Source organism: Amphiura filiformis, chromosome 8, assembly GCF_039555335.1.
Source record: "Amphiura filiformis chromosome 8, Afil_fr2py, whole genome shotgun sequence".
Taxonomy (NCBI): domain Eukaryota; kingdom Metazoa; phylum Echinodermata; class Ophiuroidea; order Amphilepidida; family Amphiuridae; genus Amphiura; species Amphiura filiformis.
In genome coordinates this window covers 17166219-17191599 of record NC_092635.1, presented here as the reverse complement: position 1 = coordinate 17191599, position 25381 = coordinate 17166219, and the positions used below count along the sequence as shown (strand labels likewise).

Sequence of the window (25381 nt, the reverse complement as noted above, 5' to 3'; positions counted from 1 at the left end):
AGACCATTAGATGCAATTTGATTCTTGTGGAATAGTCTGTTTTTGTCCATCTCAAGTTGGTTGGGTATTTAGCCTGGATTAGCCCACTATATCATTCACAAAGAAATGACATATGCAGAATATTGTTCTCATTTGGGAAACAAATGCCTCATACAGTATTGTTACTGTGCATCCATCCACTGTTTGCTTTGTAATGGCAATCTAACTGAAATTATAATACCTACAACCCATTGCAATATCGCACAGGTAAATCAGACACAGGGGTTTGTGGACTTAACACAGTTTGGAAATAAGCTCTTCACTTATAGAAAGGCCTGTTCATATTATGGATTCATTTTGTAAATAGAGGTTAATGTAAGATGAAATCATACGCGAGCTCTTCTTCCAAAAGTGATATTACGCATGCTCATTAAGTTACTTATTTATCTTTTCAGGAGCGTTGAGCTATACTGTAAATAGATTGATATCCACCCTTTCTGCAAAGTGACGTCTTTTTCTTGGTGATGTCCAATGAAATACCTGCCACCAACGTGATTTGTCAATCCTCTGGATCATCAATTTACAAGGTAAAACAATGCATTTGCAAACATTTGGTTGTCTACATGTGCGATTACCTCGACTTTGAACGATTATCATAAATGAAAAGCGACAAGCGATCTGTCGCTTTTGAAAGGCGATTGCCCACCGCTTTTCAAGCGACATATCTCTATCGCAATCGACTGTACATAAATTCAGCTTTTAACAGGCGATCGAATTTCTCTAAATGTTATTTTCATGGTTATGCATAACTAGGCTAGAGTAGATGAGTAGATGTGTATAGACTGTCTTAGCGGTAAACAATAATCTAGGTTAAATCCAAAACAATAATCTAAGCAAAAACCAAACAAATTTGTGAGAGACGGAGTATCCAACGACGTCTGACAAATGAAGCATCTTTCACAAAAATCCTTCATATGAGTGAAGGATCAAGATCTTTTACATCATTGTTGTGTTTCTACACTACTCAAATTACAGGATGAGACTTATTAACAAATCCGAGTAGTGTCATTTTATTCAGTAATACTCAGGCAACCATGGCAACAAAACAGTAACTTGCACTGTCCTTGGTATACTGAAGTCCCATGACCATGATGACACTGACCAACAAAGAATGCAGTCCCTCATTTCAAATAGGGAGTTTTAGTTTTGGTTTTGATCACGTGGTTTCCTATTATCCTGCCTAAGCTCTTGACTGACATGATTATCGATATCTTTGTTTTTACCATTTGTTAGAAACTTAAAATTTGTAGCAAGGAGATTCGGTTTTCATCTCAGTTTGTTGTATATATAAACATGGGAAGAAGATTTGGTTTGAAGTTACCTGATCTAAGTATACAAAAGAAATGTTTAAATTTCGTAGTGCAATCTATATTTGAAAGCGTGGGTTCGATTTCCAAATTAACCATAGCTTATTTCTCTGTGAACAAATATAGATTATCGAAATATTTGCATTCGACATTACAAAAGGGCTATAAACCATATCGATTCATGTCCTTATCGCATAAAGGAAGACTCACGGGAGTCAGATGACTTCCAACATGGAGTCATCTGACTAGAGTGTAGTGACTGGATTCTGCTTTTAGAGTCACCCTGACTCCAGTTTGTCTTTCAGTTTATTCTATTAGCTATTCAATTCTACCATAATAAGTACCAACATATTCTGCATTATTATTGCTATAATGTGAGTGCGCCCTCGCAAAATTGGGACATTCTGGCAATGTAGAAAACTATTTTAATCCCCCCTTACCCTTGAAGTTTGACCGACCCCCTACCCCTTAATAAGGTGGTATGACGGGGTGGTATCACAAGATTCTAGTTTGTTTTCGTTAAAGGTTGTACTTAAGATTAACCCCAATCATTTGAGCGCTTCAAGCGTTTTAGTGCACTGGCAATCAATCTGTTATAGAGTACAACTCCCCCTTAAGAAGACAAGTCTTACTTTCATTAGTAGTCTGGTGTAAGATGCTTACAAGAGGTTGATAACTGATATCCTGAGGGCGCAGCAAAGATTATTGCAAGGTCCAAGCTAAATTTTAGATTTTTCACAATACCCCACATAAATCGGTGGAAAGTTATTAACCTCATTCATATCCGTCACTTGTCACTATTTTAATACCATCTGCGTCATATTTTCTTCTTTTAGATTTGAAAACAACATACAATTTTAACTACATCTTTCATTTTCTCTGTAAAAAATCGAATAGCCGATTAACAGCAGCAGTTAGCGCTCGCGTAAATTGTTCAAAGACGTAACATGTCACGAGACGCGGTCATTATACTTTTTCAATAACCTACATTTGCGTCTTTGTAAGTTAAAAATCATTATTTGTGACATTGCGTATATTCACGAGGTTAGGAATATAAATTAAGGACCGAAGATATATTAAAAGTATGTTGAAATGGTATTTGAACAATCAACTGTTTATATTAGCACACTCAGTACAACAAACACATTGGTCGTAGGGTTGTGGGCATCAGATGGCTGTTTAAAATATGAATAGTTCAAACTGGTTGGAACGCTGCACTCGCAGAGTTTCCAGCCTCAAATGACATATGCCGCTATAGATCAAGTTGAACATTTTGTTGAAGAAAAAAACCGAGCGATGTAGTGAGACTGCCAAATGGGCCATCCTCCTGTAAGACCATTAGATGCAATTTGATTCTTGTTTTTACTCCGTATGGAATAGTCTGTTTTTGTCCATCTCAAGTTGGTTGGGTATTTAGCCTGGATTAGCCCACTATATCATTCACAAAGAAATGACATGGGGCGTTCAGGTGTTGAACTGTATAATGAACAAAATACGGTCTAATCATAAACATCATTCCCGGTGTTTATCAATGAGCAAAGAATCAACTTACTTGATACAGTACATATTCGAAATAACGCACAAATCAGGTAAATTCACATTCGACATTGCTTAAATATAAGGCTAATATAAAAGCCGACAAAACGTAACATGCGTAATAGGTAACAGCGGGTGAGTAATCGACACTTGATGTCTGAAATATTTCCGTTCATGTTACTGCTACACCTATTTGATTTGTTAAGTTTTAGATGTCACAGCATGTGAACGACATGAACGAGACATATTTTTTTACAAATTATAAGAGTAAAGAGTATCAAGAGGATTGAAGTTGTTGCAGATGTAATATTTTGATTTTATGTGCTCGTGACCCAATCCAGGGCTTTTCTTTCATATCTTTTTTTAATATAAATTATTGTCTTAAATTTTCGTCTGTATATCATAAGATACGAATTGCAATTATGTTACCTTAGGCCTGTGCTTAAATATCTTGCCATGTTTATGCTAAGGTCAGCGTAAAGGTTTGATTTAATAGCATTAGAAACACATTTTTAGAGGGCTTATCGAACCAGACACAAAAATCCCAAATATGGCATATCTAAGTTGTGTGATCAAGCAATATCAGTCTGAAGTCGGGCGTATTTAATTTTCATAAACTTAATAATTGTATCAAGCATTTTTGAAGCTTCATTTTGTATAAGACCCTATTGAAATTGGACAATTAGTTCCAAAAATATGAGCAGTTAAAGGGTTTCCAAAACAATAGGAAACAGAAGAAATTATTTCCATTTGTTAGGCTTTATCTAAAAATCAATATTTCCGAATTCTGACTGATTTTGCTTGATCACATGTTTCTTACTCCAATAAATAATTGGCTTTTAAATTGATTTATATTAAGTGAGGCAAATGATTAATGTTCATAAATATTTCCATTTTGCTTGACAAAACCAAGTGAATTTCTACTCACTACAATATTTCGTCGTTCACATCGGAGGACTTCATCAGGTATGACTGAAATCGTAATCTGACGTGGCTTAGGAAATATGTCCCATCGTCTCTGTTCATGTTCTTGCTTCCTCTTCTCCGGAGAGACATTCGTGAACAGAACACAATTAATTGACACACACTTAAGTTTATACAATATCCTACAGGGCGTCCCAAAAAAAAGAGGCCCCTCATTGCGCGCTCTTTTTCTCCTATTTCTGAAAAGTTGATTAAATATATTTTGGAATGTAAAGAAACCTTTAATCGTTAGCTTTAATAAACCAAAACAATTATTTCCATCGGCTCACAACTTTTGAAGATATGCCATTTTGAATAAAAGCAAACAGAGTGGTTAGGATGGCTCATGCTGTGGAGTGGCCTGCACGATCACCAGACCTCACATCACATGATTTTTTTTCCTTTGTGGTAAAATCCAAGATCTTCGCAAACGTATTACTTAATGCATTCGCAAGTATCCGGCGCACAAGGATGGTACGCAACGCAATTGATGTAATGAGGACCATGGCTGAAACATGTTTTCGCCAAGGAGGCAACCAGGTAGAGGGCAGAGCAGCACAGTAAACTTATTTCAGAAGAACCAAAGACAAACCTAACAGCCTTTTAGGGCTACCTTTTATCCTAGAAAGAGAAATGACTTATGTTGTAAATTAAAAAAAAGAAAGCAAGAAACAACAAAGTAAGAAAGTAAGAAACATAATAAAACAAAAAGGCATAAATAACCAAGAAAAAATAAGTAATTGCAAGTAAAGCAAAAGAAGTCCCATTCGGCATCCATTTTACCCGCAAATTAATGACACTATTAACAGAATCCATTGCCCATAAACCCACCGGTAAAGCCCATTCCATAAATAAAGTTATTTTATAAAGTTATCATTGAGGAATGTTTGATATTCAAGGATGGTATGTGTACTCCTTTTCAATCTTTGAAGTAGCCAAACCTTCTCCGTGGACAGAGTGAAAAATGGGTATATTTCTTTAAAAGAGCATATCTTCAAAAGTTATGAGCCAATTGATATAATTGTTTTGGTTTATTAAAGCTAACGACTCAAGGTTTCTATAAATACCAAAATATATTTGATAAACTTTTCAGAAATAGGAGAAAAAGAGGGCAGAATGAGGGGCCTCTTTTTTTGGGACACCCTGTACGTCGAATATATGGACCGTAAAGTGTTGGACATATCATCGCCAGTTAATGTTTCAAGGCTAGCCAGTTAACATTTTCAAGGTCTGACTACAAGTAACCTTATTCTCGCAATAACGGTTTAAAGAATACGGGTCAAATATGCACCGAGTAAAAATAAATTGACCCGTTTCATTACAAAATTGAGGAAATAATGCCTTGCACACCTTTGTTATACATGTAATAAGTAGGATCCCAAAGCAGTGATTGCTATTATCCTATTATGTTTGAATATGTTAAAGCTCCAATGTACGCTCCTGTAAATAATTCAATTGTTTTGAAATATACATCAGTGTGTTTGCGGTGTTTATTTGCGTGAACTTAGAAGAGGTGATTTTGGCCTTGGGTATTTCCTACCAATCATGCCAATTGAGATTTGATGAGTAGTGAGTAGGTGTTGATAATACAAGTAAGACAGAGCGTGCGAACAATGGCGAATAGACTGACAGATTACGAGTAGGGGTAGGTGGGATTTACAAGTAGAAATTTAGGTGACGTGCCTGGATCGAAAAACTCACGCGTGATGTAATACTACAGGGTGTCCTAAAATGATTAAAATTACACTATGGGGCATTTTCTATTTTATTTGAATCTGACTTTATTGAAGCCTCTATCTTATATTAAAAATTATGAAATTGGTTCATTTTTTTTCATACCTGATTATTTGACATAAGTTATTCGTGATGTTTACACATTTCGTAACTTACACCTAAACGGAATCAGACAAATTCGTTGTGTGTTTATTATAGCAGCAAAGTAATTTTGTCACATTTCGACTAGGCCCATAGAACTCCACATTAAACGGTGGGGTTTCTTTCACTTAAACTTGTTATTTTGATTTTAAATGGACAGAAACCTTTCCTGACAGCTATTACTAATATTATTTTACCATTTTGTGTAGATAATAGAGAGATTGCGATTTCCAAACGCAGGTATCGGACGTACGTTGATTTATTCAAAACCACTCTCCTGTATCAAAGCGAGGTCACGTATTTAGCAAGTTTTAACGATTGTCCACGTGCGAAATCAACGTAGATACATCTTTGAAAATGCACCAAATTTGTCCATTTCAAAATAATTATGTTAAAGACAGTCAAGGATAATGAACATACGAAAGAATGTCTAATTATTATTATGATCCTTTTTGTTTGTAACAAATCATTATAATAAAGGTGCAGCGATGTGTTAAAAATTGACAAAATTTATACGCGATGTCCATACGCAGAGATTACCCATTGAAATTTGTGTGATACTTTGCGTATAAAAAATGACATTGCAATTTCACATTTTGGATTCCAACGTGGAATAAAACGCAGTTGCTACGTTGAAATTTGCTGATTTTACCTCATGTCAAAGTTCATGCAACGCGTCCAATTTGCAGGACGAAAAAGGCTCATTTTGAAAGTAAAGTCATTAATCTACTAAAATATATGTTTTTGGGCAACTATAATATTTGGGGAGCACAAAAATACAATTAAGTTTAAGCAGCATGTTAGCCTTGGTTTTAAGTCAAAATCAAAAGCGTGCTGTTTGAATTAGGCAGAGACTCGGTAGCCTGCGCTAAACCATTATTTTTTCAATCACTATGCCCTCTATTGACCTACAACCCGCGAAAAAAATAGTTGGCACACTTGCACTAAACAATAGAAATGCATGCCCTATTAAAATTGGGGAGGCGAGGGAAACATGCATGCAATATATGTGAAGTACAGACTCCCCCCTATATCTCACCCTTCCCCACTCCCCATCTATCAATGTTGGAGGGTCTCACTGACCTGTTGACAACATGGCTTGGTCCAGACAGGCAATTTAAGCAAAATAAGAAATTGTTGTACTAAGTTGTACTAATTACATGTATTATGAGACACCCTGCGTGTGCTGTTGCTATAAATATTTCTTCATTCCCAAGGGCATACAAGATACATGTATAACATTCATGATCTATTCTGGTCTTTGCCGCTGACATTATCAATAGGTTTTCAGTTCACTTATATATCTTTTGTTCATTGTCTATGTATTCTGCGATGTGTCAATCACATGCCTAATTATATTAATAATATATCACAGCACCTGAAAGAAAATGATTTACTCATGTATATACGTTTTAATATTAAGAAGATTGAATTATGTTCTATTTGCAATGTACGTTATTAATAGATGCAAGTATCGTGCAAGGATATCAAAGATTGTAGTCTCCCTTTTAAGATTCCTTGTATATCCACTTGACCTTAAAAAGTTGCGCTAAGTTTTTGCGTACAGTGGAGATAGCCGGAGGATTTACTCTGTCTTATCATAATAAAAAAGTATCTAAAGAAATCAAAGACGTTTTGGAGTACAAATTGTAGTGTGATGAATGGCTGACGTAAGTTTGATTTTCATTAAAAAAAACCTCGGGTACATGGTGTTATGTTGCCGAGTGATTGATTTCTCCTTTTTTGTACTGTGCTACACACCGATCAAAGAAATAATGTCGTTATTTAGCAGAACTAAAGGCACCAACCCCTCGCCATCGAAGTTTGATCGTCAGTCGTATTTCCGAGTAAGGTGTACAATATCCACCCACTATACAGTAAGCAAAAAAATTAAGGTACCAGTTAAGTTTACCCCCTGTATATCCTAAACAAAGACATATATGTCATAATTGGAACCAGCAGCCAATAGCTGCATCTTTTAGCTCGAATTTAAGACTCATTCGTTGAAATTGTTCAAGAAATAAAGACACGACGATCCAAAACCCCAAGGAAGGTGCCAATATAAAAGTTGCAGTTTCTTCCATCGCATGCGCTATTGATTTGTACACAAAGCGTTCGCGAACAAGGGAACTAGCGCCGTGCTTCAGTAGGTTTTAGATCACCGTTTCTTTAATTCTCAACCAATTTCAACAAATAAGGTCTTGAATCAGAGCTAAAGAGTTCAGGTATTAGCTGCTTGTTTTAATTTTGACATATTTGTCTTTATTTAGGATATACAGGGGTGAACACAACTGTTACCTTAATTTTTTGGCTTACTGTATAGTGAGCGCACGGGATGGTCACAAGATTAGCCTAAGCCATTATGACTTCTTTGAGCGTTTAAGTACACCGTTGAAAAAATCAATGCGCACTGATATTTATTTGTTTTACAAAAATATTCTGATATTGATTAACTTTTTAGAAATACGAGAAAAAGAGGGCGCAATGAGGGCTCTGTTTTTGGGACACCCTGTATGAAGAATGTTTGTACTTATGCTGGTATTATAATATAGGGGGTTTAGTATAGAATCGTTCATGTACAGAATCCGTAGCCTCATTACCTACTTGACAAGTATAGACATTTTCTCCACACCCCTGAGACACTGCTGAGAATATGGTCTAGCGACAGCCCTGATTACCTGGAAAACCACTCAAATTGGTTTAAAAATTGTTACCAGCAATATTAAATTTCTGATGAAGTGGGTTAAAAAGAATAAACTTTTTGATTAAAATATTAACCAACAATTATGTGGTTCACCTGGTAAGCATTATTGGTTAAAAAGTTAAACACGTGTTCTAACAGTGTAGTCACATACTTCAGATGTGTTGTAGGTCAAGGTCAGGTGAAACCAATCAAAGCCAAAGTTCACTGAAGCAATTGAGCAACCGGGTTGAGCAATACCCAACGCCTACAAACAAGAAGACACTCATGCATGAGAAAGTTCTGTCAAATATTTTAGATATAGCAAGTCATGTGACTGATTTGCTAGGAAAATAATGCAAAGTTCATTTGGCCAGAACAATGTGAAACTGCTTTTCTTAAAGTCAAGACTCAACAAGTTCACAAGCAACTGCGCCTGATTTTCAGCAACAGATGACAGTGACATAGCTTGTGGCAGTGTTGTGATAGGATGAAGATCAGGTTAATGCCATATAATTATACTTTTAAGGAAGTTAAAAGGCACTAGTGAAATTACCTCACAATTGAAAACTTGAGCAATGTCTGATATTGCTATTAACATTGCTACATTTTGATGTGATTTAGATACCACAATTTACCATGTGCTTGTTTTCACAGATCACAATCCCCTCACCTTCCTCACCTTCATCCATAGATCCACACGATCCAACAAAAACCATAGGATCCAACAAAAGACTGATGACGTGGAGCTCGACCTTGCTAGAGTACAATCTGGACATTAGTACCGATTAAATTTTAGAAGCCCGTATTGTGGTGTGGTGGGGTGGGTGGTTGTGGGGAGGGAACATAATCTTGCATGACAACAAATGTGTTTGTGGAACGTTATTTTGGACATTTAAATAATATTATTATCTACATTATTTCTCAATTTTCTGCCACTTCGCCATCAAACTTCAATTGTACTCCAAGCCACTGTTTTGTTTTTTGGTAATCTGTAAGTCCTAAATTTCACAAAATTCTGATATTCCAGTTAAAATCCATACACCGCGTATGGTAGTAATGACCTTAATCTTCCATACAGGGTTGTAGATTTCAAATGGAGTCACACATTCAGGTAACACCATTTGAAATTTACACTCACTATTATAAGTGGTGCAAGGATGTGACTTGATAGCCCGGGCTTGATAGCCCATTGCAACACCATGATGTGGTACTTATATGAATGAAGGACTTTTGTTTCAAACACAAATATTACTATAGTACATTTTATTTGACAAGTCCAGTAATTGACTCACCATGTACATGTTTCATCTTCCATCTGGAAGGTTTCATCCGTATAATGCGCTGACCTAGCAACTCTCATCCCATAGTGTTATGCTCTTTGCAAAAGCTGATCGTATTGCTTCTCTGATCCATCTGGTTTGCTTGCATGAGTCTTTGTCGATGACTTTTTAAGCACTCACAGGCTCACTGCAGACACACCTAAAATATTAGATGTGTCTCAAAGAATACAGCAATACAGAGCATAATATCTAAACAGAATTGAAATACAACCTCGTGCACCCCAAAGACGCCAAAACATGTGATTACGTATATGGAATACCATGCAAGAATTGTTGGAAGTCGTAACCGCCAGACCCTTCGGGGTAAGAATGAAAGAATACCTAAAACCAGAAAAGGGGAAGAACTTCACTCGCGCTGTAATAAAGGACTTGGCCGAGGAAATAAAAAGTCGGCTATCATGGACCATGTGTCATAACAAAACCATGCTATTTCGGGGCAAAGCAAACCACATGGATCTGAGAATCAATGTGGATCAGATAGTGAATATAATGAGCTATTGCAAGGAACAAAACACTTAGGGGTGAGAGGGTGAGTGTTAATTGCTAGATCGGCGCATTACCGATGAAGTCTTCCGAACGGAAGATGAAATGTCTAAAAGTCTAAAACGTTCAAAGTATTGGACTTGGTAGCACAACATTTACCAATAGTAAGATATCTAACAGTCCTGCTGAACTTATTCAAGGAACACAGAACTTAAGTCAAAAAATCGGAGTCCTAGACATTAAACGGTAGGAGAAGAAGCATCGTACTTTATAGGGCGACGCGACGCCCAGCTGTCGATGCTGTCAGGCAGTGTTTAATGTTTTGTTTTGTTTTGCTTTTGCATAATTATAGAAAGTTCATTTATTCATTAAATATAAACAGCTCGATTTTTTTGGGTAAAAACCTCTCAATTGAAAAAGGTGGTTTTGCAACAGTTGAGCTATTCACGTTGAACTAATAAATGCGTAAACCACAAATAACCAAACATGTTTATAATGTAGCATAAAAAGCACTGAGTTTGTGCTAAAATATACTGAATTTTCTCTGGTGTCTTATTCATGAGAATATAAAATGTTTGGTTACTACCACGTGATATAGGTCTGAACCCTCTATTTAAGTTAAAAGTAAATTTGTGGATGCCCCTAGGTTCAGGAAAAATCGCAGTATTAATTTTTAAACAAATAATTTGGGACATACCACAAAATAACCATACAAGTCGACAGCCCTCTAGCATGTCTAGTATCGCCATCAAGCAAGACCTGCTTCATCGATACGTTTCTCTTTCATTGGCATGACTGGGATGATGAGAATAAACAGACAAGGCAGATGAGGAGGTCAATAAGAGATCAAGAGTGTTGGAACTAGGGCATAGCTCTTGAGCAAATCTTATTGCAAACACTGAAAACGTCTAGTAGTGTTCAGTCAATTTCTACGACCGATACATGCTGCTTATTTGTTTAAAAGCTGGGATAAGAGTTTGAAGATTTTTCTTTATTTCACTTTAATCGGAATTAAATGAAAGACGGGTCCCAGACGGTACCTGAATTAAGTCAAAAGGCAATAAAATGATAGGAAAAGAGAGAAATATCCAAAAAATTTGGCATAATTTAGAGAAATGTATAAGGGGTTTCTATCTGGAAATCCCTTGGGTAATTCTAGCTAGAAATACCTGAAATAATCTAATCGATTGTCTTCACAACATCGTAAACAATATTGATTAATTGAATAAAGCTTAAGAGAGCCAGTGTTTTAGGTCTTTTTGGCTTTTAATAATAGAGTACTTCGAAATAATAAGCGTGCTAACTAGGAATGAAACATACTATTAATTCCTTGATCTAATTACTACGATAACTTTTCGGAATTTTATATTATTTTTATTACAGTAATACTGTTTTCAGACCTAAACAGTATTGTTATAATCCGAAATACTGTGTTAACCTTTCCGTACTATACAGGGTGTCCCAGAGAAAAATACCGGGCGAATACATTTAGACGTACCTCGAGAAATAGACATCAGAATCCAAAAAATTATAAATCAGCGTGTAGCCCATTTTATTCTGCATCTTATACGCTAAGTTTACTGGAATCGGTTGACTAATTGCGAAGAAATGAGCGATTACATAACGCATGCGTCAATTAACTTCATTCCATGTTTGGAAGAAAGATCATTCAACCCAATGCGCACTAGTGGCTAACTGTCAATGGGCTTCATATTTTTTTCGGTGAAATCCTTTTCGTTCTTTTCAAACAATCTGTTTCTTACAAAACGTTTAATTAGGTTGTGTTCAAATTTGACAATCTGCACGATATTGAAAATGAAAGCTTGCATGTAAGATGATGCTCGGTACTTGTAAATATCCTTTTTTCGTTAATGTTGATATAAATGTTGCATAAAGAATTATTGCATAAAGAATTCCAGTTGGCTTAAAAATTCTCACACATTAATGCTTTTGGAATATTTCCAAGCAATTGTAAACTCAATATTAATGTTGCATGGTATCAAAAAGCACTTGATCATTACAGACTCAAATGTTCTTTGGAAAGTTAAAATATAACATATTTGCACAACCTAACAATTAGTGTTAGAAGCTTGCAATTGTAGAAATCAAAGTTATCTAGGAAACTGTTATGAAATCATAAATAACATAACACCGTCGGATTATAGAATAGATACTGTGGACTAAATTTAATGAGATACACAAACATCAGGAAGCAGTGAGCTAGTTTGAAATAAGCGCCTGTTGGTCAAACTTGGAATGAACTGCATTGATGCGCGCATTATGTAATCGTTAATTTCTTCGCAACCAGTCAACCGAATCAAATAAAATTTTCGTTTGTGATGCACAATAAAATATGCTATGCGCGACTTTTTAATTTTTTAAATTCTGATGTCTATTTCTCAACTTACATTCAATTTTATTCACTCGGTAATTTTTTATGGGACACCCTGTACATAGGAAAAAGCGGGGACATCGACAAAGCATAATTTATTTTATACGTGTTGTATCGTGAATTACTTGGCTGGGCAGAAACATTTCGCAATAACACTCAGGATACTGTATAAAATATTATTCATTCCATAATAGTTTTTAATACCGGCACCCAGCCCGGCAGGGCTTAAATATCACCAAGGCCGTAAGCACGACAGGATTGAGGCCGGAGACTTCCATAGCAAAAACTTGCAATCAATGAAGTTCCAATATATAACAGCCCCGCAGGGCATTAAAGTATGTATAATTTCCTATGGTACCTGGACTTAATGCTGTACTTTATGATTGTACTGGTGATTAATTAGAGGTTAATAACTGCACATCGGTTATTTGGAGGGCATTGTGAAAAATCTAAACATTTTGCCTTTGGAACCGAGGAATATCCCGAGGGGTGCAAATACCCGACATATTACCGATGCAAAGTTATTAACCTCATTCATAACTGTCACTTTCATCACTTCACTTTACAAAATAACACATAATATTTCTCAAAAATAAATAATTTTATGTTTTGCCTTTCGAAAAATCGATCAGGCTAAAACAGGACGACCAATAACAGAAGAACGAATCACAATCTGTGCAAATATGGTAGCGCGCAATCCAAATACGGCGCGTGCGAAGGTTACTAATATTTACGCTGACGGCGCGGAGGTCCATGTTTAGAGGTTAATAACCGCGTTCATCGTTTGCGTTTTGACAAATAAATAAAAATGATTGTATCACATGTATCGCGTTTATTAATGAAGTTATGAATCGGTGTCGAAGCACTGCTTTCTATTATGGGGCCATCTTCATTTTTTGATGCAATCCGGAATGATTAGGACAGTTGGCATCAAATTCACTGAGACTTTTTTTCACAGGCCAATAAATAACCAAGCAGTCGCTACCGCTACTGCCACCGGGATTGAACCCGACGAGGATCTCTGTGACCGGAGATCAAAGTCTTGACATGATTAGATGTTTGTATATGGGTACTATAATATTATGTGAACGCGTTCCATGGAAAAAGTGACGTCAACGTATGCCAATTTTGAAGTAATCACATTCACAGTCATCTTTCACATCAGTAAATGTATCGTACTTTAGTATGACAGACAAAAAGGCTGATGTTGACATATTTTGTGCGGTTCGAACACATTACATTTTAAAATGGAATGCTAACAACTACAGCAACAAAAACAACAACAACAAACGTACTGTCTGTAAATGTTCTAAATCTAACGTAGACTAAGGAAAGTAGACACCCCAAGCTAAGGGACCGTTCACAAACACTTGTAAGGGGGGGTCAGATGAAAAAAGGGGGCCCTGAAAATTTTTGACCCTCATAGGGGGGGCCCTGAAAAAATGACCACAAATTTTCCTGGAAAATTGAGTTTATATGCTTTTCTATGGGGTTGACCCATAATTTTCATGTCAAAAGGGGGGCCCTGAAATTTTTGAGGTCTGTAAAGGGGGGGGGGGGCCCCGAAAAATTTTCGCGATGATTTTTTTTGCTTCAGGCCCCCCCTTACAAGTGTTTGTGAACGGTCCCTAATCATAAGAAGTTGTTTAGCATGATTTGGATCACGATAAAGGGAATTACGGTTGCTACTGAGCCTGCAGTTCAGAGTTCAATTTAGATGGCTGTTGAAATTTCAAAAGCAAGCGAGCATCATATTGGCACTACATAAAGAACAGCAAATGACTTCTGGGATGGTAAACACCAAACTATCATGGTGTTTTTGTTCGTACCGCCCAAACAACCTAACATTAACACTAGGGTTATGAATATGAGATGAGAAAAAATATGAGCTTTCACCTGATGTGGTAAAGTGGAGAGGACGATGCTGTTAATCATACATTTAACCACAAACGACCACAGGTTCAGCTTCACCCGATAATGAGGGTTGCTTGCATGAAGTGCAACAGGCGAAACTACTACGCACATAGGCCGTAAACGCGAAGACACGCGACGCTTTATTCGTGCATCCGCGGAGGCACGCAACGCTGGCGTGATTGTTAGACTCGCACGATCGAACAATGGGCTCTCATGAATATGCGAGAATTTACAGCATTCAAAGCACGGGGACTTTGACTGTTTGTAGTTCGTCTGTGGTAGTCTCTCCATCTACTCAGAAGTGAGAATGAGATGGAAGAAGAAACGTGTCATATGGTTTTGACTCAAACATTTTGGATCTTAGAGCTGTTAGTTTTGCTATAGACTATTGTCGTTGCTCACCACTTTCCACACAAAGTTATTCTCACATTCCCGTATTTTGCTTTTACTTTCCTCTTCAAAATCAAACCAGTGGATTTAACCAATCAGCCAATCTTCTATCAGTATGATCAGGATCACGACTTTTACAAGTGCTGGAAATTAGAAAGGATGCAGGAAGGATGTAAAGTAACTAAGCTAAGGTCACGTGAGGCATGAGGCTTTTATTTATTTATTTATTTATTTATTTATTTATTTATTTATTTATTTATTTATTTATTTATCATACATTGTACAGACCCTTGCATCCTTCCAATACGCAGTTAGCACAATGAAATATGTAGCAGTTCTTGAATTATGACCTTCCAGCCAAAATGAGGGTCGATTTCACAAATCAAGGTAACCATTACACTACACCATTGCTTGGATATGAATTCAGGATAAACTATCCTGAGACGCCTCGGTCATTTCACAGATTTGGTTACACTGACAGACTGATATTTTTTATTTACTTACTTATTTTTATTTTCCTTAAAATTCTAGAGTTACAAAACAAAATTAAGTTGAACATCATTCATTTCCCACCTATTCATCATTCGTATTCTCACCGGAAAACAATCACAACTAATTCTTGTTTTCTTATTATTACTCGACGTTCTCATTACCATTTAAGTCTGAGATGATGGATAGCCAACGGACGTTCATCACAAAACATTAGTCTGCTTACAGGACGTCTTGATGGTTAACGCAAATAGATTACAACATGTACGCACTTAAAATGATTTTTAAAGGTTGCTGACCGTCCGAGTGACAGCATCATCCCCTACCGCATCCAAATTGATATTGTGACATCTGAAGCTTGAAGAAAGCCGGATCCTTTCTCCCGCTCATAAGTTTTAGGCTTGAAATGTGTTTTCGTTAAAGGCATAATGTACGATTTTACTTTTGTTATTCTTTATCCAAAATGCTGAAATAATATTAGTAATAACTTCCATTTTGTTGACCTACAAACACAAATTTGGCTGATTCCATTTAGGTATAAGTTGGGACACTGTGTAAACATTACAAATATGCCCACAAAAAAACAACAACAAAAAACCAATTTCATAATTATTATAAGATCGTTCACACCCCCAAGGCGGTATTACCAGGACTATTACCCCAACACTATACCCTGGAACAATACAACTCGGGCTTGGAATCAGATGTTTTTAGTGACTCCATGTGAGGTAGAAAACATATGCAAATAAAAAAGGGAACATCCACCTTTAAACAACATTAACGTCTCTAACCATTAATGTACTACGAGAAGACTTACGACACAGCTATCGTCATTTATCCATCTAAATGTTCCCGTCAAAATAATGTAAACTGAATTATTGCGATAGGTTTACTGTCGCGCCGCAGTTTTAAGGACGTTGGCTCCGCGAACAAGATCATTCCACAGAATTAAAACCATACGGTTAAATCATAATAGAAAACATTAAATAGTTTTTAATAACGCCTTTTCGCAGTTTTGTTTTTATGTTCTTCTTATTGTTGTTTTTCTTATCGTTGGTGTTTTGTTTTGATCACCACTTTAATACAGAAATATTATATTTGGCATAATTTGTACTAGAAAATTGTTATCTTCCATACTATGTTTCGGCGTTCCTGTCTAAAGACATTATTTATCGTACTATATTTCAATTCATTGGTTCATGATATTGCCTCCAGAATAAAATATATTGCATTGGAAAACTGAGATTTATCGCCTCGCAATACCAGCGGTTTGTGACATGCTGCGGCAATATTTATGACCATAAACAAGGACAAAAATCTAATCATGAGTTGTTGTTGTTGTTGATGTTTTTCTTTGGGTTTCCCGTTAACTTCTTGTGCTGAATACGTACCATTATATTTAATGATCGAAATATCGCAGATATACCCAATACACTTTCATAATGAATATTTTATATTCTCTTGAATAATATTCGATATGAATAGCTATGAATCTGCGTGACATTTTTGAACGATGATGCATATGTGTTTGCTTTAACAGTACATCTCAAAAAAAAGTGCTCATACTGTATAGAGATTCATAAGGTTCGTATGGTTGTTACCAAAGCAATAGAATAGGTGAAATGGGCTATTCCATTTAAATTCCACAGTCCATACTCCCCCTGTGGAAGATTTGGCTAAAGTCTTCCACAGAGGGAGTATGAGTATCGAATAGAATTGACAATTGGGTAACTTCCATTTGAAATACTCACTCCAGTTGTGGAAGATATAGGTAAAGATATAGAGGGAGTATAGGTTTCAAAATGATTAACTCTGACTAATTACATTTGAAAAACTTGCTCCCCCTTTGAAAGATATTTCCAAAATCTTCCACAGGGGTAGTGTTGTTTTCAACTGGAATAGCCCAATGTTGGTAAAACTCACCAACTGACGTTTCATCCGTCTGAACCAGTCGGATTTCTTCAGAGATGTCGCTTCTGAAGAAATCCGACTGGTCTAGACCGATGGAACTATTATAGTCTATGTGAATAATGTTGAGCACAATAAGCTAAACACAATGAGATTGATAATATTGGTAAATTATGTTTTACAAGTCCAATAATTTACTCACGTTTTAGATGTTTCATCTTCCGATCGGAAGACTCCATCAGTAATGCGATGAACCAGTAACATTCCTACTGTCATTATTGGACTTGTAAAACATAATTTACCAATATTATGATATCTAACACTAACAGTCCTGATGAACTTATTCAAGGAGACAATGAAATTGATATGGACATGTTGAGAATTGTTAGCTACAGTATGATACCACACTAAAATCAAATCGTAATGATCGAGAAATTAAAGATTTAATGACTTTATTTATTGTGAAACTATGATAATGCTCTCCAAAAATCTTTCCGATCGATGACTAACATTGACCGACATTCACTTCAGGTGGAACATGTTTAATTGGCATACCGCGTATTTATCTGTGTGAATTTACAACTTACCAAATCGTACCAAATTAACCATTGTTTTCACACAAGTCTGTAGCTAACAAAATCGTCTCACGTCCATATCAATGTTATTGCGCTTTATTGACTGTGCTCCTCACATAAGTGGGCACTTTCTTTTTGTCATGTTTTTAGAGGTGTATAATATTTATTTATGTCAAGCGCTCAGTATGTTGTCCTACATTCTGACTTTGTTATCTGCGATTTGTTTATGGTTTTGGGGAAGACACTAGTCATCAGTTAATTTGTCTTGTCTGTATGGTCATAGCATGGCATAAATTTTGGTCGTGTGGATTGCTAAGATTGCTAAGATAAATGTAGAGGCACTCGTCTACTCAGCATTTTTAAAATTGTTTGGACGCTGTTAAATAGATCCGGTATATTTAGGTCATTATGTACAGGGCTAGTAAAAAAAAACTGCAATAGAGCAAAGCATCGATATTAATGTAAGAACCAAGTCGAACTTTCCCAATATTGAAAAATTCTATAAATGCTACACTCAATGGCCACCTTCTGTGAAAATATGAAGTGAATCGCGACCACCGTTTAATTTTTATGAGTCATTTTGCTGCGATACCCAATTTCGTTATTTGTCCACGAGGTACCATGTAATTTGAATGAGAGCACACAGTGCACGGTAAAGGCACCAGATCTGAAACTGACTTTAACTTAAATAAAGTTGATTTTTGCGTTATTTTAATTTATATTTTTTCTGTTCAAACAAACTTTCTAACATCACTTGAAGACCTTCATACCTCACTCCACTCCAACTCCAGTTTTTTTAATCCCAATATGTCCAACCTACTGGATATTTTGTAATTCACTCCACTTCAATTTGCGCGCATTTCATTTTGACATTTGAAAAATCCGCCTACAAATTTGTATGTTTTTGATAGAGAATAAACATCTTTAAAGTAAAGGTAAAATGCAATTAACAGCAAATAATGTTTCTTCTCCTTAAACAGGACCAAGGGCAATAATACTTTGGGTGCTCCATTTTATTTTAATGCCAATGAGGTTAAGAAAATGGCAGTTGTTCCAAATCTTCCTTACATAGAGTGGGCTGACATATTAAATTTTAGATGTCTCTTGGACAAACATCACAATTAGGTAACGCTATAAAATGTGTCATAAAACAAAACGGTAAAAGCTAATTCCTTAATTTTTTCACACAAGGTCACTAATGGATATACCATATATGAAATGTTTTAAAACCTAAAAAGTTCAACTCGGTTCTTAAATAAAAATGGATTCTTTTCTCTATTGCACTTTTTTTGACTGTATATGGATGTAATACAAGCTCTGCAAAAATTCTAAATAGGAGAAGACATTACTACGGGGCTTCGTACATTGTCCTGCAATGGCCATTGATTGATTTATTGTGCAAAACCCCGCTCAGAACCTATTTTTCTCAACCATATTCATTCCGTATGATAGGTCGTAGATAACGAGCCATAACACAAACTATACATTGTTTTAATCCCTGTGATTAAACGAGTAATTTGGTATGTATTTGAACATGATTGGATCATTTTCAATTTTTGTTACCTATGTATGACCTGCCGTGACCTCTAGCGGTCACCAAGGGTCAAATCCAAAATGGCTCCGGTCACGTCTTAAAATCAACTTCCGACCTTGTACTTCATAATTCTCATGCATCTACCAGAAAGTGTACAATGGTTCCCGTTTGGAAGCTTAGCAGCTGTACTAATATCAATGGATCCATTTTTTTTTGTGGTATTGGTTTAGCCATAGGACCGGCCCACTTTCATAATTCAGCGGCACATCCCTACCCAAATCAAACTTGAGTACCACACCTTTTTTCATGGGTGAACATGCCGGTTGGAGTTGGCATAACAACCAACAACATTAGAAAATCGATGTGAAAATATACACAAAGCTCAAGCAAAGGTAATTATGGATGACAATAGATTTGGGATAAAATGCACAGAAAATTGTCTGGCTCATAATTATTTGTATTTTCGCAAGGTTTTTCTCCATTATTCGAACATTAGTCAGAGCAGTGAGCACTAAATTGAAAGTCTTCAACTTGCTCTATAGTATACCGAATCGATAAAGTCTACAAATACGTTAAGGGGGTACTACACCCCTGGCCAATTTTGTACCTATTTTTGCATTTTTCTTAAAAAAAATATAGCGCATTGGTGACAAGTAAGATATGTATATTATAGGGGCAAGGACTACAACTACTGCACTGAAAATTCAGCAACTCAAGGAAAATAGTTATTGATTTATTGATCAAATATTGGTTTTCCCTCATTTTGGACTGTAACTCCACAACTGTTGTCGGTGCTGAAATAAAATTTCCAGTGCATTAGTTGTAGTCCTTGCCCCTATAATATACATATCTTACTTGTCACCAATACCGCTATAATTGTTGCGAAAAATGCAAAAATAGGCACAAAATTGGACAGGGGTGTAGTACCCCCTTAAAAGGGCACATAAAATGTATACACCAAAGCGTTCCAAGTAACTAATCGTCTATTCGCATGATTGACATTCAGCCAAAAATGCTGCTTCTGCCCTGGTCCGTATAAGATTGATATTAGTTTATGAAACAAATTCATATAATCAACACATAAGCATGGTAAGAAGCTAAAAACCTTGCAAGGACATCACTCTAGATGTCTAGATAAAAGTATACGCTCTTAGCCGAAGCGACCAGGGTAATAATTATGCTTTATATTTTAATACTCCATCTTAATACAATTCAGATGTTTCATGCTTTGTCCAATAAATGGTAACCTCAACTGTAAAACAATCTGTAAATTGTAATGCCGTATAAGCTAGTGTACAGAACGAAATGTCATATCTTTGTATACAATATTAATATCATACGTGAATTCAATCTTTAAACATCTTAGAGCTAAAATAATAGACAGGAATGTCGAGCCTGTCTCGTCTCATGGAATTCAAATGATATTGATTTAAGGAATGCCAAATCCCAGTACACCTTCAAAAGTATTTATAAGTTACATCTTATGAGGGCGCTGATCTCGAACTGCAGCATAAAAGAACTTCTCCAAAATTTTTGTGATTTTAACTCGTTTGCACCACTTTATAGCTTTCATTGTTATCGTCAATTGATTTGTAAGTACTATATGACATTAGTTGTGAACTTTGACTTTGAAGATATTTCGTCATTATATCACATTTTGTTGAACTTCGCTTCGCCGTACTGTATCATATTTGACTCTGTTGACATTAGCAACGGTGCATCCATGCAGAATTCTGATCCTGTATTCAGTCTTGTACTATTTATATACCATTAATTGTACTTGTATTTTTTATTGTGCTGCCATGAGACCTTTCCTCTTTAAATCAGCTCCCTTTCAAGCTAAATGGAAAGGTGTGATAAACAAGTACTTCACGAATGCAACATCAGTAAAACTTTCTGATTATGATCCTCCAAGAGGATGTCGAGCGGGACGACATAAGAGGAAACTGATATCAACAGTGAACTCAATCAGAATCCCAAAATGCAATGCGTCAATTGTCAAACCTGCCATCAATAAGAGTAATCTTATCTACGTTCCTCGGAGCAACATAAATTCAACCCATAATGCCCCGGGCATTCGTTTCGCCACTTGGAACGCCAGATCCGTTAATAAAAAGGGGAAGTCAACTGCCCTTTGCGACTATGTGATCAATAATCAGTTGGATATTCTTGCTGTTACTGAAACGTGGCTAACAGGAGATGATAGAGACAACCACGCGATGGCAAATATCAAAAATACATTACCTAACTATCAGATTCATCATATTCATCGTCAACAACGTACAGGAGGTGGTGTCGCCGTTCTCGTTCGCGATGGCCTCCGTATACGCATGAAGGACAGCTTCGAGTTCAAGTCCATGGAACATATGATCATTTCTGTTTCTTCAGGGCCTACATCATTTGAACTTGTAACCATATATCGCCCTCAAAAAGACAGCAAAAAGAAACTCACCTCGCCTATGTTCTTTGAAGAGTTCGCTTCTCTTTTGGAAACGTTGACACTTGGCGCCAATCATCTATTACTAGCTGGTGATTTCAATGTTCATGTAGATGATGATGACGACCACGACAGTTCAATGTTGCGCAATATTCTGGATCGTCATAATTTACAACAACATGTTCATGAACCTACCCATATTAGCGGTCATACACTTGATTTGCTGATATCAAGAAAAGATGATGATCTTGTTAGCCGTACCTCGGTACAGACTGGTTTACCATCTGATCATTTCGCAGTTAAATGTTTGATCAATATCTGCCGTCCTGGACCGTCAATAAAGCGCATTAAAACTCGCATGATTCGGTCCATTGATCTCGAGGGTTTTTCCGATGACATTCAGTCTGCGTTGGAGCCGTTGGCAACAACTGGTGACTTAGATTCCTTAACCAATGGTTATAACGAGGCTCTGAAAAAGGCACTTGATAAACATGCGCCTGTACTAGAGAAGAATATTGTGCTCCGCCCACATGCTCCTTGGTATAATGATTCCTCCGAAGAGCTAAACAAGAACGTCGCCAGAGCGAGCGAAGGTGGTTGCGTTCTGGACTCACAGTGGATAAGGAATCTTATAAACACCAATGTGAGGAATACAAGTCGCTTCTAGATAAGAGCAAGACCGAATATCACAGCCACCAAATAGCAGGATCAAATGATCGTGATCTCTTTCGCATTGTAGACAAGTTGTCATCTCAAACGTCTGCAAAAGTTCTTCCTCATAATGATAGTCCCAAAGATTTAGCTGATTCTTTTGCAACATTTTTCGACGAGAAAATAACGATGCTTCGTGATGGTCTGAAAACCAACATCACACCACCTGCATCTGTATCGACTTCTGAAACATGTATCAATACTTTCAGCGAATTTTGTGAAGTTTCTGAGGAGGAAGTTCTTAAATCCATCAAGTCGGCGTCTGTGACATCATGTGCACTTGATCCGCTGCCTGTCAACCTGTTCAAGACCTGTTTGGATGACTTACTTCCTGTGATAACAAAAATTGTTAACCTCTCATTGTCATCTGGTATGTTTCCATCACATCTTAAACATGCTCGCATCATTCCACTCCTAAAGAAACCATCATTGGATGCTGGTGTCTTGTCTAATTATCGTCCTATATCTAATTTGGCCTTTCTTGGCAAGATCATCGAACGAATCGCCGTGAATCAACTGCAGACCTATCTTATAGCCAGAATCATCTCCATGCACCTATGCAGTCCGCATACAGACCGTGCCATAGTACTGAGTCTGCACTTTTAAAGGTTCAAAATGATATTTTGACATCGCTCGACCAACGGAAAGAAGCTTTACTGATTTTACTCGACTTCAGCGCGGCTTTTGATTTGATTGATCATAGTCAACTGCTCGATCGCCTCTCTGTTCGCTATGGAATCCAAGGAAAAGCACTCCAGTGGTTTTCGTCGTATCTTAGAAGTAGAACACAGTCAGTCGCGATTAATGATGTGCTTTCTGACCCTGTTGATCTTAAATGTGGAGTCCCCCAGGGCTCAGTTGCAGGACCCATCGCATTTATATTATTCAGTGCACCCCTGCAAGATATCATCACTGCACATGGTATTTCCACAGTTATTTACGCTGATGACACCCAGCTGTATGTTGCATTCTCGCCCAAAGATCGCGAAAGTGCTGTGCGGAAGATCGAAAATTGTATTGCCGATATTAGATCATGGTGTAGAGGCAATGCGCTGGTGCTAAATGACAGCAAAACAGAGTTGTTATACTTCTCTTCGAGGTTTGTCAACACTACTTGGGTACCTTCTGTACGGATTGGAGATTCTGTCGTCTATCCCTCCAACAAAGCTCGCAATCTTGGTGTCACTTTTGATTCATCGCTGATTATGAGCCAGCACGTCGACAACTTGTGTAAATCCGCTCTTCATGGCATAAGAAAGATCGGTAAAATCCGCCATTATCTTGATCAGGATTCAACAGTCAAGCTAATCCACGCGTTTGTTACATCTAGGCTAGATTGCTGCAACTCACTGCTCTTTGGATTACCAGAACGGGAAATCGCGAAAATTCAGCGAGTGCAGAATACGGCCGCGCGTCTTGTTGTTCGATTACCTCGTCGTGAGCATATCACACCTGTGCTTGAAAAGTTGCACTGGCTACCAATTCAACAGCGGATAGCGTTCAAGATATTGCTTCTCTGCTACAAAGCCCTTCACGGATTGGCCCCTGAGTTTATTACTGACCTTGTCCACCAATACGTACCCACCAGAACGCTAAGATCTGCTTCTGAATGTCGTTTGGTAACAACGAATCCATTTACAAAATCGTATGGTGCTAGGTCCTTCTCATTCGCTGCTGCTAATTTATGGAACCAGATTCCAAAAGCAATCCGTCAATCTTCATCTGTCGACGTTTTCAAGTCCAAGCTCAAGACGCATCTTTTTACCATGTATTTTCATCAGGATCAGTAATGCTGTATTTTTGTGTATCTATTCGCTTTGTGCAATTATTTAAACCCAGCCCACTTACCATCTTTGGGAGCAAAATGCTGTTGCCTTGATCTTGCTGAAGAGTGCACGTGCTAGTAACCTCTCCTCTCCTGGGTTATTTCTCGCCTTATGTGCCGGTCACATTCGCTTAAACCCCTTGCTTTATATTATTGTTTATTTGTTACTTTATAATGTGCAATTAACACCCAGCCCAACTTACCATTCAATGGGAGCAAGATGCTGTTGCCTTTATCTTGCTGAGAGTGCACGTGCTAGTAACCTCTCCTCTCCTGGGTTATTTCTCGCCTTATGTGCCGGTCACATTTCGCTTACTTCCATACTTTGTATTATTGTTCATGTATAATGTTATATTGTGCATTTAATAACACCCAGCCCAACTTACCATTCAATGGGAGCAAGATGCTGTTGATCTTCGCTGAGAGTGCAAGTGCTGGTAACCTCTCCTCTCCTGGGTTATCATGCTTTTTCATGTGCCGGTCACATCACCAAATGTGTTTTGTATGATATCATATTTTGTATTTTAATTTGTACATTTTATATTACTTGCTACTTGTATTGATTTTAAAAACAATTTGCCTATTCTCATGTTATAGTAATATTATTGTATTTTGTATATATTATCATGTTGTATCATGTGTAAGTTTAAGTTATTTTTGGTAGTTTTTAAGGTTTTGCATTGTTTTATCTGTAAAGCGCCCTGGGGCTTTTCTGCATAGGGCGCTATATTAAATCTTTGTTTATTATTATTATTATCTGTTATCATCAAATTCGTTAAGTTTCATTAGCACGATTTGCAAGTTCTTTTAATTTTCCGTGTAGTATAATGCTATGTTTGCATCATGATACTTATCATTTACTTAATTATGATATTGATAATGCCATCAATGTGCCAACACAAGTGTTCGTTCTGTCTGCACCCGTCTCTGTAGTCATTTGTCTTGCACTTGTCTACCTTGTTTCGTCTTCTTCATTTGCA

At 36.9% G+C, this 25381-nt stretch overlaps 1 protein-coding gene across 1 annotated transcript in view; it reads left to right on the top strand.

The window, feature by feature from the left end:
* The first annotated feature begins 484 nt into the window (after positions 1-484).
* The window catches only part of LOC140158231 (gonadotropin-releasing hormone II receptor-like), a 47217-nt gene continuing 22320 nt past the window's right edge, over positions 485-25381 (top strand). Inside the window, exon 1 of the mRNA XM_072181348.1 lies at positions 485-566. The gene's annotated coding sequence lies outside the window, so the exon portion shown is untranslated. The remainder of the gene's footprint in view (positions 567-25381) is intronic.